At 38.7% G+C, this 16,795-nt stretch overlaps 1 protein-coding gene across 1 annotated transcript in view; it reads left to right on the top strand.

Moving 5' to 3' along the window:
* LOC139686389 (igLON family member 5-like) overlaps window positions 1-16,795 on the top strand; it is a 534,172-nt gene that overhangs the window by 423,909 nt on the left and 93,468 nt on the right. The gene's annotated exons all lie outside the window — the stretch shown is intronic.

Genomic DNA, 16,795 nt, shown 5'->3' on the forward strand with positions numbered 1-16,795 from the left:
ACCCGGCATACCTCGCCACAGCACTGGGACTGCATGTGGAAGGTGTTAAAGCAAAATATTAAATAAGGATGACCAGAAAAATCTTATAAATTCATAGTAAGGATGCCAGTTTGTATTGAAGTCTTTGAATATTACATTTCGGGTACAAAATCTTCTTGGATGTGATCATGAATTGTGTGAAGTCAAAAGAGTGCTCATAATATTCTCTACTTTCAGCTTCATCGTTAAATATATTATGTAAGGGGCAGATTTCTTTAATGAAGAAATATTACGAGTACTTTATTATTTTCTGGGTGCTTAATCTGTCTCTCTACAACTTGAAATCCGTATGAATTTGCATAATATCCCGAACATCAAGCCCAAAAAAATGGGGAACCAGGTCATAATGTTTCTCTATATAATTGAAAATGAGCTAAGGGAGAAGTTTTTTATTTGTTGAAATTAAATTTCAGGATGGATTTGAATTGTGCTAATTTAAATTCACACTTATACCTCGTTTAGACATGAACCACCTTGGCGTACCTCAAGTCGTCTAAAGACGTTAGAACCGATGCACCGTTAGACGACAAAAACCGTTGAGCGACTGAATTATGAATGAAAAATTCACCTTGTCAAGTGTCCCTACAATAACGAGTCCTACTAACTTCAGTCCACCTATTACTCGTACATCGCACTGTAGACCAAGGATATTCAATTATGACGATAGATTTTTACTTATGTTCGCAAATTATAGCTGTGAGATTTGACCAATAAATAAAATAATCCGAGTTGTTTACAATTAATATTAAGTTTGAACTCATCGATATCAGTGTATTATTGAAATAGTATGTAACAAATGACATTTTGGGTAAATTGAGCCGAGAAGTAAATGAATAGCTCTTTCTACTAGCTTTTTTCTAGCAGTTGAACGATTTTGTACTTGGGCTAAAGGAATCTCTGAAATAATCATCGCCTCAGTTTGTTCACCCTCATGTTTCTTGCTTAATCTGCGGTCGATTGACACAATAATGTATCACAAGCACCATTATTATGGCAGTTGAAAAAAAATTCTGTATGGCGACGGATTGCGTCATATTTTATGCTCGTCCGGTATGTGGAATAACCTTAACTTAGTAAGAAGATGACGATATAAGATGATATTATTTTCCCTCTTTTATTCACTCAATCATGGGAAAAATACTATCTTAATTATAATTCTTCAAATTATTTCCAGTTTTCCGAATAAGATACCTTTTATTTTAGTATATGAAAGGAGTTTTCTTTATAATGGACCAACATGCCCTCAAAATGCTTGCTAACATACGGTGAAGTTTGTTTCGCCCTAGGTAATAGTTAAATGTTTTTTCAATGTTAACAGAGTATTAAGGAAACATTTTTAATTAATCAAACAGCGTAGTTTTCAAATTTAATGCACAAAGAATATTGTTTAATTCAGGAAAATGCGTGCGTTTTCTTGAGGAAAAAATACCAATCCCAACCTTTATTTAATAACAGTGTTTTCATGGACAAAAATCCCACTTATGTTCCATGGTTGTTATTTGTCACATAACGCTCCATTGACTCTCGAAATCAATCTATCGATCTCAGCCCGTTACAGCGGTTAAATACGCATTTTCCGCCAAGTGTACGACATCTTCAATTTACTCTCCCACTTTGTGCGAGTGTTTCTGTAATTAGACCGTAATGAAACTCCTTTTCACGACGTCACCCCTTCATCGACCCAAATATTTTCGATGAATCCACGCTCATTAAAATGGGAATTTTCCCCATGCCTGCACCCCTTGCCCCTGAGTCCCATGCGTCCCTAGCCTGTAATTGTATAATATCCTCTCCAGTGGAACGTCTCTACTTCGATTTAAATGCATAATTATCCTTTTATTCTGAATCCACTCTGTGTTTACGATAATGCGACCTCGAATGCGGAAAATGAAATTGGTCCCATTCTAATGCGATGAATTTTTAAGGCACTATAACTCACCATTATCCGTTTCGGGGAGCCGTTACCTCACATATATAATCATCTTTTCCATTCTTATTGCTCTCAAATGTTACGAAATTTTTTTGGAGTTTTATCCATGCCCGAAAAATCTTTAAACTGATGACAGTCGTCAGTGATGAGGATTTTTAGATATTTTTAGTTCCTCTTATTTATTTTTATAAAAAGTAGCTGTTAATGCAAAATTTGAATGCGCCTCTTTTTTTAGTGAAAATATTCTTTTTGCGGAGAATCAGTGGAGAATATATTTCAATATTCTATGCTACGCCGTCAGATTCCTGTCAAGAAATCTTGAGGAATTAAAACGGTCGGTGACAGAAAATGGACACGGTGGGCGAGTGCTATTTTTTGCATGAATTGTCCTTTTTTTTAGATTTAAGACAGTGGGCATGGCGAACTTAAATGACATGAATTCAACATTTGGTGATTTAAAAGATCCTTCTTGTGCAATAAACCTAATACATTTGACGTGCTAAATAGCAAAGCAATTGTAAAATGGCACTAGGAACTAATACTAAGGAGTACTTAAAAATGTTCCGATGTCAACTTTATAGTCATAAATACACCGAAACAAAAATTATAAGCCAATTTGATATTGTTATTAAAAATTACCTATTGTATTTTGCCTTTTTTAGGCAGTGTTTTAGTATTTTGCCTTTTTTATCAACTTCTTGACAAAGTGGTTTCCCTTACCCAAGTTAATATTCGAATTCTCCTTTCAAATTATTCTGCAGTCACAACAGTGTTTTTTGAGTTCAATGCCTATTTTTCTCGGAACGCCATTCCCCATTTTAACCACGGAGAACTTTATTTAATTGTTAAAGTCTGAACTTGGATCTCTTTTTAAGAGAATCACCGTGATTGCAGCTCGTCGTCATTTCGTGTTCAAATTTTGATCCCTTTTTTGGGGATTCGATCGCGACATTTGTCATCCCGCCTTCATTGGGATGGTGCAAGACACGTCGGTAGACGGGGAAATAAAAGCGTTCATCAATGGGAGTGCGCCGGAGAAATATAGTAGGGGTCAGGGGAAGCTCGGCTCCTGTGGCCGGTGGTTTTTGCTCAATAACCTAATTCTTTAGGTGGCGGCCGTGGTCAGATTGCCCTGTGGGTCCTAAAGGCATTCAACCCTGCGCTCTTCCGTATCCCACCCCACGCACTCCTCCCGCGCCCACCCTTCGGTGGCGAGGCAATTTAACGCCCGCCCTCCCCCCCCCCCCGAACCCGCAACCTCGCCCTCTTGCCATCCCCCGTCTCGCTGTTCCTTCGGTTTTAATCCCAAATCCGAACCCGCCCCCACTCTCCCTCTCAATCAATGGACCTTGAGGGACTCGGCTCGGGAATTTTGTGAACCAAACAACCAGGCCACGGCCTCCTCCTGGGACAGTTCTTCTTTAACCCGCCTACCGCCTCTCCCTTCCCCTCCCCCACTCCATCCTGCTTCACTTCCCCTCTTCTGGCATCCATTGGCGTCTTCCACTCTATTCTTACCATTAATTTCTTCCAATGGCAAGTCCCTCTCTCTTTCTTCTCTTCCTACTACACTCCTGCCTATTCTTGTACGTACGTTTACTGTATGGATCTCTATGGGAACTAGCAATTCCTCCGTTTTTTGTTGATACGACCTTGCCCTTTCTCCTTCCCTCCCAAATCCTTTGCTTCCGAAACATTAAATTTGTGGCTCAAAAGACTAAAAATGAATGTAATTGCAAATTAATTGTAAAGTAATATTTACTGTCTAATGGGTTAAATATTGGAATAATATCTGAAAGGAGCACTGTGACTTTGTGAATTATTTTGAATGCCGTGTTGACCGTCATAGTAATATTGATCCTATCGTTTAATTGATTGCTAAAGAGTGCAATAGAAAGTACATAGCCTGCTTGTAAATTCGGTTGTAGCCTTTCCTCTTGGTATTAAATCCATCAGGAGCACATGTGCCTTGACATCTACCAATAGTCGCTAGCCATCCAAATACATGTCTCACGCCAAAATATCATTTTAATACGCTTTACACGACAAATATTAGCCTTTTCCTGCTAGAGTAAGCATATTTTTTTTGTTTTGTGCTTCACATTTCTTATGTTGCTACATTATCTTTCCACGGACACCTGTATCGTGCAATAAGACTCCTTGTGACCGAAATTTTTGAATACCCTTTAGTACGCCGTTATCTTTGAAACAATCTCTTACACTCTCCCATCCCGTCGTTCTCTCTTCCCTTATTAATGCGCGTTTTTTATTTTATATAAATTTATGCGACGAATTTCTGCTGATATGTGGAGCTAACGGTGGAGTTATCACTTTGTGTAATATGCTTAGTTTCTAGCATATTATTTGGTGCAGGCACACTTCGGTTGCAAAAAAACTGCCATTTATGCAAGTATGTAAACTTGAAGAGGTAATGGCAGGATAAAAATGACATATTTACACCGAGGTCTCTATTGACGTGGTCAATAGAGAAGAATCATTATTCTTATTGCCTATTGCTCTATGACCACTCATGGTAATGTAGGTTTTGTTGCCAAATCACTTTTCAACTGATGTTAGGCTTAAAGATGGGTCTTCACTCTTCTAGTTTTTTTCCAGGTTTTCTATTTCACTAATAAAGTAAAAGGGTGCCTGAAAGTAAGGGAACAAATTTAATACTACCGCAGAAAATTTTAAATCGTCTAGTTAGACATTTTTTCAATAATTCCATACCAGTATAAGTATTTCAATATGCTGAATCGAACTCATCATAATCCAACAACTGTTGAAAAATATTTCGAACAGTATTTATTTCAAATATGACCTCTCCTTTTTTATTAATCGATTTAATGTTTGCGATGTACGTGCCTAACATATTTAATTAGTGATTTGAAGAAAGAAAGAAAATTCCTGCTCGCCTTCATACCTTGGTGTATCGTAGAAAAAAATATACAATTGCTCATATTTAGCTTAAGTTTTCTTTGGGTTTCATTTACGACCATGTAGTTTAATCAGTTTAACTGGGGCGAAGTTTGATTAAATGTAAATTGAAAATGGTTTTCCCTTGAGCCTTCTCTGACTAAAAACAAATATTCTTTCATGCATTCTAATGCGTCCCTCATGATCTGTTCTGTGTCTTCTGTTTATAGTCGTCTTTTATTCTTACCATTATTCTTTCTCTTGTGAACCCTGGCCATTTAGTTGTGGTTTCAGCTTCTACTCTGTGTCAATGACATATTCATTTCTTTCTCTACTTTTCGAATGCCTCATCGATTGAGAAATCTTGCCATCCATTTAGTATTCATAATTGTTCTGTGGCGCCTCATTCCACCGTTTCTATCTTTTTTACTAATTTTACCAATAAATTGAAATTAGCGCGGAGCACTGCCTCTTCATTCTCCAATTAGATAGTTCTTCTATTTTCCACATAAAATGTCCCACAATTCCATTATCAAGTTTATCCTGTCTTATCGTCTCCCTGGAATCCCTTGCTTAAACCTTTGCTCACAATTATTTTGGTTTTATGTAAAATAACTTTCAATTGGGAATGCTTCTATATATTTGTTAGAAAGGACCATGTACTCATTAAATATTCGAGCACTGCGGGACTTTATTGGATTAAAGTGCAGGTTAGAGTGTAGGTCAAATAGTGGGTCCCTAAAGACTCTTCTTTGCCGAATTAATTAGCTTTAAATGAAGTGAGGTTCAGTGCTAGCAACAGTTAATTTCACACCAATCAGATAGCATCGGATGCAATATTTTATACAGGATTCAATGTGAAGAAAATACTCGTTAAAAATTCAAAAAACCGTCATATCCAGGATACATTATCTATATTGGTAGTTTATTGCCGAAGTTCATAAAAACAAAGTCGCAGAATATCATCACCTTATTCAAAGCACAGGCGCAGATATAATTATTAGGGCAGAAAGTTGGTTTCCACTGATATTGTCGACGGTGAAATTTCCCAAAAATCCTTTTCCATTCACAGAAATGGCAGAATAAATATAATCGGGGGCGGAGTCTTTATTGCAGTCAGAAGTTCTTGCGTCAGCAGGGCTGAGGTAATTACGGATAATGGTTTGGAAAGCGTTTGGTGCTCAATTCAAAGCCCTCAATCGAAAAGAATGTATGCATGCGCATTTAGCAGACCATCAGTCGGCAGAGACAATTCAATACTAGAATTATATGAGCAAATCAAAGGTTTCTTACCCCCACACATTGATAGCAACGTTATAATCGGTGGAGATTTCGATATCCTATCTATTGACTGAAGTACATATAGTTTTAAAACGGGATAAAAAGACATCTGCATATCGCTATGGAATTCTTTTACGTTGAACTCATTGCATTACTAGGTCATTATACCAACTATATGCGATAATATTCCTGATTTGTAACTAACGAAGTTTCCCGAAATAGTCTTAATAGTGAAGAAACTATAAAAGGAATTAGTGACCACAGGGAGGTGAATGCTAAGTTTTCGCTACGTGGGGTCCGAAATATGAAGACTAACAGGAAAATTTAATTCTTTAAAGAAGGGTACTACAATGGTCTAAAGTGCGTGCTACAGAAATAATTCGTAAGGTCTAGGTAAAATTGTATTTACCGAAATGTTGAGGATACGTGGAATCAATTCCTCGAGATCACGTACTCAGCAGTCGGCAAGTTCATTCCCAGTTAATTCTTAAAAGATAACACGAAACGAACCTAGAGGGTACAACGCGGATGTTAAAAAGACATTTATTTAGCCTTAGTCCGAAAACAGCACTTTTTGCCTTTACATCGGACTATTAACAGTGAAAACAGTGGAGACGATTACAAATACCCAAGCCTTAGGTGGAGGAAAACCCTGTCAGACGGGAATCGTACCCGCGATCCTTGGATTGACAGGCGAGGACGTTTCCCCGCCACCACCTATGCTGGCGACTTCAAAGGCTATGTCATGCCAAAATGAAAAAAAAAATATTAGGGATGATATCTATGGTAACAAAAAGAATGAGATGACTTATGGTTACAAATGTCTAGGGTGAATGCAAAGTATGAATTTCGGAAAGCGTTGAGGGAATTCATTGATAGAGGTTAGCGGAACATTTACAAGGGAATCCAAAAGCATTTGCGTCATGCGTCGGAGAATTTCAGGGAAATAACTGTTAGTTCAGTCAAATCTTATTAAGGCAAAAGAGTAATTATCAATTTGGAAAAGACTAACTTATTGAATTCAAAATACTTCGCCTTTCCGCATAAAAAACTTTTCTTTACGACCTAGGTTTCGTTATGGTATAACATCATCAGCTGATGATGTTATACCATAACGAAACCTAGGTCGGAAATAAATGTTTTTTTACGAGGAAAGGCGAAGTATTTTAAATTTCATTTCAATAGGAAGAATTTCCACCAAGTGACGTCAGAAACTGTTTCAATTATTATTTTCCTTCTTTTAAACAGTCTTCACCAATATCTCACAGAATACCGCCGATAGTTTACCAAATCGTGCCGGTCAACCAATGTTCAAAATTAAAATCTCACATAATGGAATGGAACGTTTGCTAAAAATAGTAAGCCTGAAAATCCTCCGGGCCGGGTGAAATGCCCGCTCGAATATTTAAATATCTAGCTTCGGATATTACGCCGTATCTAGAAATAATATTCAAGAAGCCGCTGGTAGGTCTCAAGGTTTCTAGAGGAAGTTTGGAAAACGGTTAACATAACACCAATATTAAAAAATGGAGACAACGAGGAACGGAGCAATAACGGACTTAATTACATCACATTCATTTCGTCCAAGGTAATAGAACATTCGATCGTGAGACATTTCGATAATCAGTAGTTATTAATGAGAAATCAGTACGGTTTCCAAAAAGGTGATCGTGTAAGATAAAAATTGCGCTTTTTATTCATGACATTCTTACTTCGGGAGAGAACAACGTTACAGTGGACGCGGTTTTTCTAGATTTTTAAAAAGCTTTCGACAAACAACCTCATAGTAAACTACTTGCAAAGCTGGAAGCATATGGCAGAGATAAAAATATCCGGGGTTGGATTAAAGACTTTTTGAATGGTCGGGTCCAAAGAGTAGTGATAGATGGAGTGAGCTGAAATGCAGTAGAAGTTACTCCAGGTGTTCCCCAGTGAAGTTTTACCGCACCTTTTTTATTCCTACTTAAAAATAATGACATTAACTCCGTAGTCACTAGTAAGATTCGTTTATTTGTCGATGACGCAGTGGCTTACCTTGATATCTGGATCCTGAGAACACAGCAGCTTTGTCAGATGACCTTAATGCTATACAAAGTTGGTGTGAAATTTTACAATCAGAATTAAGCTTTACAAAGTTCATTGCCATAATTTTTTTGAAAAAGAGTAATGCCCACCCGAACGCCTACTGCATTGGAACTTCAAATTGGAATGCGTGAGCTCAATTAACTACCTAGGCGTTACCCTCACTGACGATCTCTACTAGGTGAAACATATACAGGGAATATGTGGACAAGCTATTATGATTTCTTAGAAGAGTACTTGGTAAATGCGATGAAAAGGTCAAATAGAAATATTATCCGTTGTTAGTTAAGACTCATTTAGAATATGCTGTAAGTATATGGGATCCTCATGAAATTGGATTGATTGCCGAATTGGATTGCGTATAGCGTAAAGGAGCTGGATTTGCAAAGCATTGTTATGATGAACTTAACAGCGTATCCGAAATATTAGAGCAGCTAGGCTGTCAATCACTCGCGGAGCGGAGGTTCAATTACAGATTGAAGCTCTGGCACTCATTGGAAGGAGGTCCCAGTAGCAGTGATGTTGAAAATATATTATTAGCCCCATCGTACTACGGTAGGAGAGATCATATTCAAAAACTAAAAATATTAAGTTTAGAACATATAGATTTAAGATGCCATTTTTTCCACCAACGCTAGGGGATCATGATAACATTGTCCGACCGGGGCAATGTCGAACTCGGGTAAAATTAGTCTGGTGTGTATTCAGACCCTGCCACACACCCCAGTGGTGGCTTGTGGGGTACATAAATAAATAGATTGCGGGGTACATAAATATTTTTTTCTTCTTCGTCATAAAAGCTTGCTATCGGTGACATCGGCTTGGTGCGGTAACTAATGTATTGGCTTCCCACCCAGGGGGCCGGGTTAGAATCCTGGCGGGGGCAGATATTTTTCAGTGGTATCCCAATGCCTACTTGAGGTGCTTTATGGAGAGCACTTAGAGTGAGTGCACCGTCCGTCAGGTGGGACGATAAGCTGCGGACCCCTTGGCGGCTTTCGTTAAGAGTAGGCTAATGCTGACGCCTGGTTTCACTCCACCCTTCATTCTTTCAATGGTGCAAATGACCTCAGATATCCATCGTCTCCCCTAAATACTACTTTTATAAGTGACATGTATTGCGACGATTGCGTCCCCACCTATATAGGTTTTCCATTGTATTGGTCTGATAATGTATTCAAATTTTTTCAATGGACCTAAATAATGAAAGCCATGGGCGAGAGAGTACATCTTTTTATTTCTCTCTTTACCACTTCGCTTATTTAATTTCCTTCATTTAGCTTTCATCTTTTACCGCAGGGCAGTTTTTCGCTGTGGAATTACCGTATATGCCATGTGTACATTTTGCGCATTTTAGCGTAATTTTTCAAATTATAACTACTTCTTCATCTTTATTTTACGTGCGCCGATATTTATTGATCCTATAATAATAGAGTTAAAGCTGTAATCGATTGAGTACTATAAAATATTTCTCAGGCAATCAATTAAAGGGACTCTATCTTCTTGTTTCGATCGCAACAGTGGTCAGTATATAATTCTATCTGGCGTATTTTTCATTGAGAATATTACATTAAAAGGCACATTTATTTTATCTCTCCACCCTTTTTAGATCAGGATCTCTCGTTCAGTGTTCTCGTTTAACCTCACGCGATGCGCTCGACCAGTTTTGCACAGAAATGAGCTTAAAAAGCGAGAAGATAATGCGAGTGGGTTTTCAAATCGTGGGTTTATCTCTTTAATGATTTCAGTGATACCCTTGTATTCATTCCGTGTCTTACATTTGCTCACGCCGATCCCTCCTTTTAAAGGTCTTCTTAGCTTATCTTTTTCACCTCGTGCATATTTGCGAGAAGAGATTCTACTTTCGAGAATGATTTCTTTTCAACGAGTTTCGAGACAAAGAAGATGAAATATTATCTAACAGTCACTTGTCTTAAACAGCTGTGTCTGTGTGCATTTGACCATTTCCTAGTTTATATTATTTTTTCCTTTGTGGCTAACGTTAGTTCGAGCAGCGAAAACCTCCGCGTATGATATTGAAATGCACATAGGTAAGTGGCCAAATATCAGCGTAATTGCCCGTAAGTCAGTGGAAAATATATGACCGGTGGAAATTGTGCACTGAGCAACGTCCAAGTAAATATGCTATTTGTTACATATATCGGCTATGCGTTTCTATTTGTCATAGACCACTACAAAAAAACAATTAATTATTGACAAATTATCAATTCTAATCAATGGTTTAAACGAGGAAAACGTAATTCTCTCATTGAATACACGAGGCCTATTTAATAAGAAAGGGATGTTTTATTAAATTTAAGTTTTAGCGTCTTTAAGTTTTAGCGTTTTTAGCGTCTGACGTCTTTGCAATTTTTAATTTTGTTCCTACTTGCAATTTAAACATTTTTAATGTTTCTAAAATGACTTCGGCTTCTTACTTCAATGATTCCTGATTGTTCGTGGAAATAATGAGTATTTGTATCTATCTATAATGCTTATCTGATATGATTATGATATCTAATATGATTATGAATATACATATGATCTATCTAATATGACCTCATAAAAGGTTGAACAAGTAAAGGGAGAACAGGACTCCATAAACAGACACAAATGACACAAGTCAAGATAACGTGTGCCCATGCTTGGACGAATATTGCATATATGTACTTACCCGCTATTCGCATATCAAATAACTGAATAAGGTAAATATAATTTTCTTATCGAATGAAGACTGAGATTTCGTTGCGCGTAGATCGTTCAATACCATATCGTATTTATATTCCAATTTTCTTTCGCTATACTATAGCTTAATAAAGGGGAAAGTTATTTTCAAGAAAATTTATTATTATTGTGCTCTCAACTGCCCTCTTCTGTTTCATTTTCCCATTCCTTTTGCGTAAAATCCGTTCCTTTTCGTATTCCCATTTCTGACGGATTCATCGGTCTAAAAGAGCTTTCAGTGTTTTCCCTCCTACTCATCCCCACGTTGAACACTTACTATAGTTTATCTCCCTACAGCTCGGCACCGAGAGTTATTGAGTGCGTGATCATTTGCCCCACTACGGGGTGCGTGAGTTGCGTGCTCTTGAGGTGTCCAGTGACGCTGCGCGGCCGCTGCACGATGCAGTCATCTCCTGCCTCCCAACTATAATGTGCGCTTAAAAGCTGCAATAATATGAAATTAGTGCTCTTAGTAATTCGAAAAATTTGGAAAAATATCTCAATGGAATGGCTTTGAATCCAGGTCAAGGTGAATGATTTTTGCTACACACTAAAGTTGCTGGTTTGTAATTCACATTTAGCGGCATCTCCGGCAGTTTCTTGGGAACCTTCATGAAGTCGAAAATTCATTGGTAGCCAGGGAGAGGCATTTCATAAAACTTTGGTACCTGTAGAAAAAAAAAGAAAGGTTTTTAGTTCAATAATCGGCTTTTGTCCCCACTCTTCAGGCCATATCATTTAAATAATGCTTAAATATTTTTCAGACAACTCCATTTGCGCATTTGTCTCAATCTTAATGACGTATTCAATAGAAATGCCGTCTCTAGAATTCCCTCTCCTGCGGTTATGGAGTACGAATATGATAATTTATCTCGGGAAAAGGTTGCATGAGAGCCCCATTATGTCAATAGTCCATTTGATACATTGTAGCATTCTGTTTCTCTGAAATATGACGAGGCAGTTTTTCACTTTTTTTCTTAATCACAATGGACAAACAATTAATTTTATCCACTCGTTGCCTCTACCTCATTTCATGGTTCTGTCTACTCAACCCCTCGACTACCTTTCCACACATTCACTAATAAGCATCGCGGTTTTCTGCCAAGGAACGACCTTGATGGTGAGACATAAGGCAGGGACGAATATTTAGGATACTCACCATCCGTAACGCATCATCCCATCCTCCCTTTCATTCTAAATCAATAGAGGAATGGATGCTTCAATAAACCGTTCTAATTTACATTTCATATGACAATGCGGCTTCCTAATCGATAATTCTAACTTAGTGGAATACTAAAAATTATTTGATTTCCAAAGATTCATCTGTATGCACATAACTCAAAGATTTGGGGTCTATTAATTTTAAACCTTAAACGTTCAGAGTATCTGATTTCATGCTACTTTCACTTGGACATTTTTTAAATGGTATATCAATCATTCCATTACTTATATGTGAAGTGCTGTTTTGTAAAGGGGATAGTTTTCTTGCGTTGTTTGATCGCATTTCAAGTGCCTTCGCAAACCGTTTTGGGTGTCAGACTAGCCAATGAAACCTTCCAAAAATATGCGTTCAATTAAACTTCTTGACTTTTCCGTCCTCCCAAGTTGTCCGTCTTCCCTCCGCCTTCGGCTCAAACCAACTCCTTTAGGGCCTCCGCCGCACCACCCGACCGTGCGGCCGGCCGCCGAAACCCCTCTCCCGCTCCCTCCCCCACTCTCCCCATCTGACCCTCACTCCCGCCTCGCCCCTGTGTGTGCCCGGCACCCCCTGCTGGACGCCTCCTTGGTCCCCCGCCTCCATCTACCCATGCCAAGACCCTCGCTTCGCCCTTCCTTGGGTCCTATGGGTCATCCATTAGTCAACAGGGGGCCCTTGCTCCTCTTTATTTTATTCGGACCCCACCCGGTGGCCCCTCCCCCGCCCCACCCTCAGCTTTTCCCCTCCCGATGCTGCTGCGTTATCACTCCTTCCCCCCATGGTTTGTGCTGCCCTCTCTCATAATAATTTCCCTTTCCTGCATATTTTTAGCGCCATCCATTTAAGGCAGGAAAGGGATGGGGAAGGATTCCTCCCCCTTCCCATGGTGGTCATCCCGCGTGACGTGTGGAGCATTCGTGCTTACAGCCGAGGGATCGGGTTCCCCCCCCCCCCCCCCCCGGAGGCCTCGGGATCGAATTCTTCTCGATGAATGGTTGCGACGCTTAGACCATGAACAAATACCACCATCAGTGCTTACTGAGGATAAAAACCAAAAATAGTAGCAGGTCGGTTTGGTAGGAGATGATAGAGTTCACACACTACGAGTACTAAGCCCTATACGGCGAGTGTAATTCACCCATAAGGGCAGGGGGGGCAATTCCTTTCCCTGTGCTCGTTATACTTTCACAGGAATATCTACTACCCAAAAATCATACGGGTGGAGCTGAGAGATCTCGGGAATCGACCCCAGGCCCTTCGGTCAATGAGACCCCTGGACTACCGCGACCCACACTTACTAAGGATATGAAAAGTAAAATGCTTGAGGGGTGCAAGAGGTGTTATTCTTCAGAGTTTCGAATCGAAAAAGAAACGTAAAAATACAAAATTGATGAGTAGACAAGAAAGTACACAAGAAATATTTAGCGTATAACAAAGATTTTGTTAAATTCATGAACTTGCGACAACATGTCGGACTCAAGTGTTTATTGTTAAATATGGTCTTAGCTACTTTAAAAATATGTACGCAAACACACAAACGCAAAGATGTAGGTACGTGTGCGTGCACTAAATTATGCACGCACATGTATCCACACGTATACCCACCTAGATACATATACGTAGTATAAATGCACGTAATGATTGTTCTATTCATTCCCTAGTTGTTGTTAGTAGCAGCTGTAACTCTCTCTACTCTTTCGGAAAAAAGATATCTTAAACCCCACCGATCTCTCTGATTTTGAATAAATGAATGCCTTCCAAGTTAATTTTGGAATTATTCAAGTGTAATGTACGTCTTTGAAAAATTGATCTTTCACAAAATTACTTAAGCAATGCAGCCTAAAAACTAAACTTCGTTTTTTGGGGTGGTTCCGTCTAATACCTTTTTACAACTTTGTCGCAATGTTGTCATATACTCCTTGGACAAGATGAGCGTTGCGATTGGAGAATTTTTATAGGCAGAAATTGATGACAAGAGATGTTGGGAAGAAGGTTAAGCAAAAGACCTTTGGAAGCAATGACATGGAGAGTGGCTTTGGATGGTTTGGAAACTTGGTCGTCGAAGAAAGATGATACACGTATATTTTTGGCCTTTTCGGATGTCGGTGTTGAGAAGGTTGGACAAAGTAAACTGGTCATATAGGATATCAAACTAAAATGGACGAAGCATGTTGGGTGAGGAGAGTGCGTTGTCGGGAGAAATCAAAAGATGGCAGGAAACATGGATGCAGACCATTTTCATTGACGATTAAATGCCAAAGACTGTGACCGAGGGGAGGACGTTAGGCAAGCTATGTAGGAGTAGGAAAAGATAGGGATATAGAATATATGAGAAATTGAATAAAAGTGAATTTCAGTGAGTGGCGTCAGGTTTTGTCCCGTTTACAAGGCTAAGAAATGTGCGAGTATACGTTTCAGTCTGACCAAAAACCCACCATAATACGGTAGGCAGTGAAAAAAATATCCCTCTCATAAATAAAGCTTGTGGATGACAAATACTACGCTGTAGTAGTAATATGTGTAGGAATTATTCATGTTTTCGATTTTCTCGCTAGGATTTCATTTTAAATTTGTACGTCCCACCAACTAAAATTTCTCGCTATTTGCCCTCTCAGGGAGCAAGCCAATCCCTTCTTTATCCTCATCATCCCTGTACTTGAGATGTTCTCTTCGGTTGTTCCCCGAGTGAAAACCAAATAAATTCTTTTCGAGAATCAATTAAGCAAGGCTTGTGGCCAGCGTCGTTACGCGGTTTTCGCTGTTTAATCCCAGCCATTGGTTCATTTTTATCATTTAAACCGTACCAGAGAGTACGAAAAATCAGTGAGTTTTAATATAATTTACAGGCTAAGAACAAAGTTTTATCACATATCATCTTTCATTGACTTAGAGTTCAGAAACTTGTAAGGATTTGAGGAATCAGCAGGAAAGCCGGAAATTTTTAGTGTTGTTTTTTCTGCAGAAAAAGTTCGCACGGCTATTTCCCCGGAGGGAGATTGCCTTCAGTCTGTCGTCCTCGATACCGCCCACTGCCACCTCCGTGTCTCTGGTGACTAGTGCCGGATCCCTTGCGCGTTTTTTTGCTGTCCAATTTCAACTTGGGCGGGCCGTATGATACAGGGTGTGCGATAGGACAAATTATTGACACACTGTCAACAAAATTTTGAGTAGCACAACCGTGTATGGATAACTTCGACGAACAGATGCATCATTCATTAATTATCATTTGCATGACGTTCTAATGAGCATTATGATGTGGCCTCAATAGCCGATAAATCATAAGGATGAGAGTCTCCACGGTACGAGAGATTATTATAATGACTTAATCATTTGGTGTGGTGGTAACATAACTAAGGTTACATTGAAAAACAGCATACAAGCATATAATCCAATATCAGCGAATAAATCAATATAAACTAAAAATACTTGGCCATAATATGGTCGCATACCATTAGATTCGTCTTCCAAACGTTTCTTAAAGCACTTGATATTGGTTTGAAATGGCTTTTGAGAGATTTTCTCCCAGTCTATTCCAGTCTTCCACAGAAATCCAAATGTAATTATTACCTCAGTCATTTCTTTTCTAGGGAGGTTCAATTTTCTAGTCATGGTTCTCCCTTGATAGAAAAAATATCATCTTCTTAGAAATACCTATAGAGGCTGTTTCTTCGATAAGAGCATTGAACATAGCCTAAATTCTGTAAAATTTACTTATTTGCTTTAAAGAGTCAATTTTAATTTTTATCACCCAAGTACGTATGATTTTATTTTAAAATTACCGATTCCAAACAAACCTTGTCTCCATTGTACCCTTTCAACTCTTTTAATACGACAGAACAAATATAGATCTCAAACTGCCATACTTAAAGCGGGGTCTAAAAAAAATGTTTATAAACGGATCTTTTATCCTTTTATCTTGAGTATTTTCCTAAGGCTCTCATAATATAATTTAATACTTAAACGCTCTGGTATTTTCACTTTCCACCTGCGGCCTCCAATTCATGCCGTTATTCAGAATTCGGCCATGTATATTTGCAATTTATTTTTCAATAAAAACGAGCACGGTTCCTTCGCAGATTTATTGGATTTCGGTAAAATTTTAAACTTTTCAAACTCCAAGATAAATTGTTTTATTTGTTGCAATCGTCGTAGAGTGGCTTATTACCGTTCCTTAGCGGCAGCAAATTAATTTTCAATAGAAACCCGTCATAAGTGTTCTCAATTATCCTGAAACTGATTCGATCACCTGAAAGCATTCTGATGAAACTAGCCATGTTCTTTGAGATATCAGTGACGTGATCGGAACTATAATGGCACCATGACGCCTTCTTACGACATAGCAGATGTCATAATTTTTTGTTGGACGTAGCTTTCGCTGGACTTCCTCGGATAGGGCAGAGACACTCGATATGCCAGATAGTAGCTATATCAATCGTGATTTGGTTTATGATGGGGTATACTCGTAGTCGAAAAACGAGACTCCATATGTGCTCCCCTATGTTATCTCCACATCAATTCATTGTCACCACCTCAATCATTATATCGTATTAACTCTCCATGTTTAAATATGAATTAATTGTTTCAGACGTAGCTACGTGGATCAGCTACATGAAGAGTGATGTAAA

Source organism: Hetaerina americana, unplaced genomic scaffold (genome assembly GCF_022747635.1).
Source record: "Hetaerina americana unplaced genomic scaffold, ioHetAmer1.1.p SCAF_14, whole genome shotgun sequence".
NCBI classification, from domain to species: domain Eukaryota; kingdom Metazoa; phylum Arthropoda; class Insecta; order Odonata; family Calopterygidae; genus Hetaerina; species Hetaerina americana.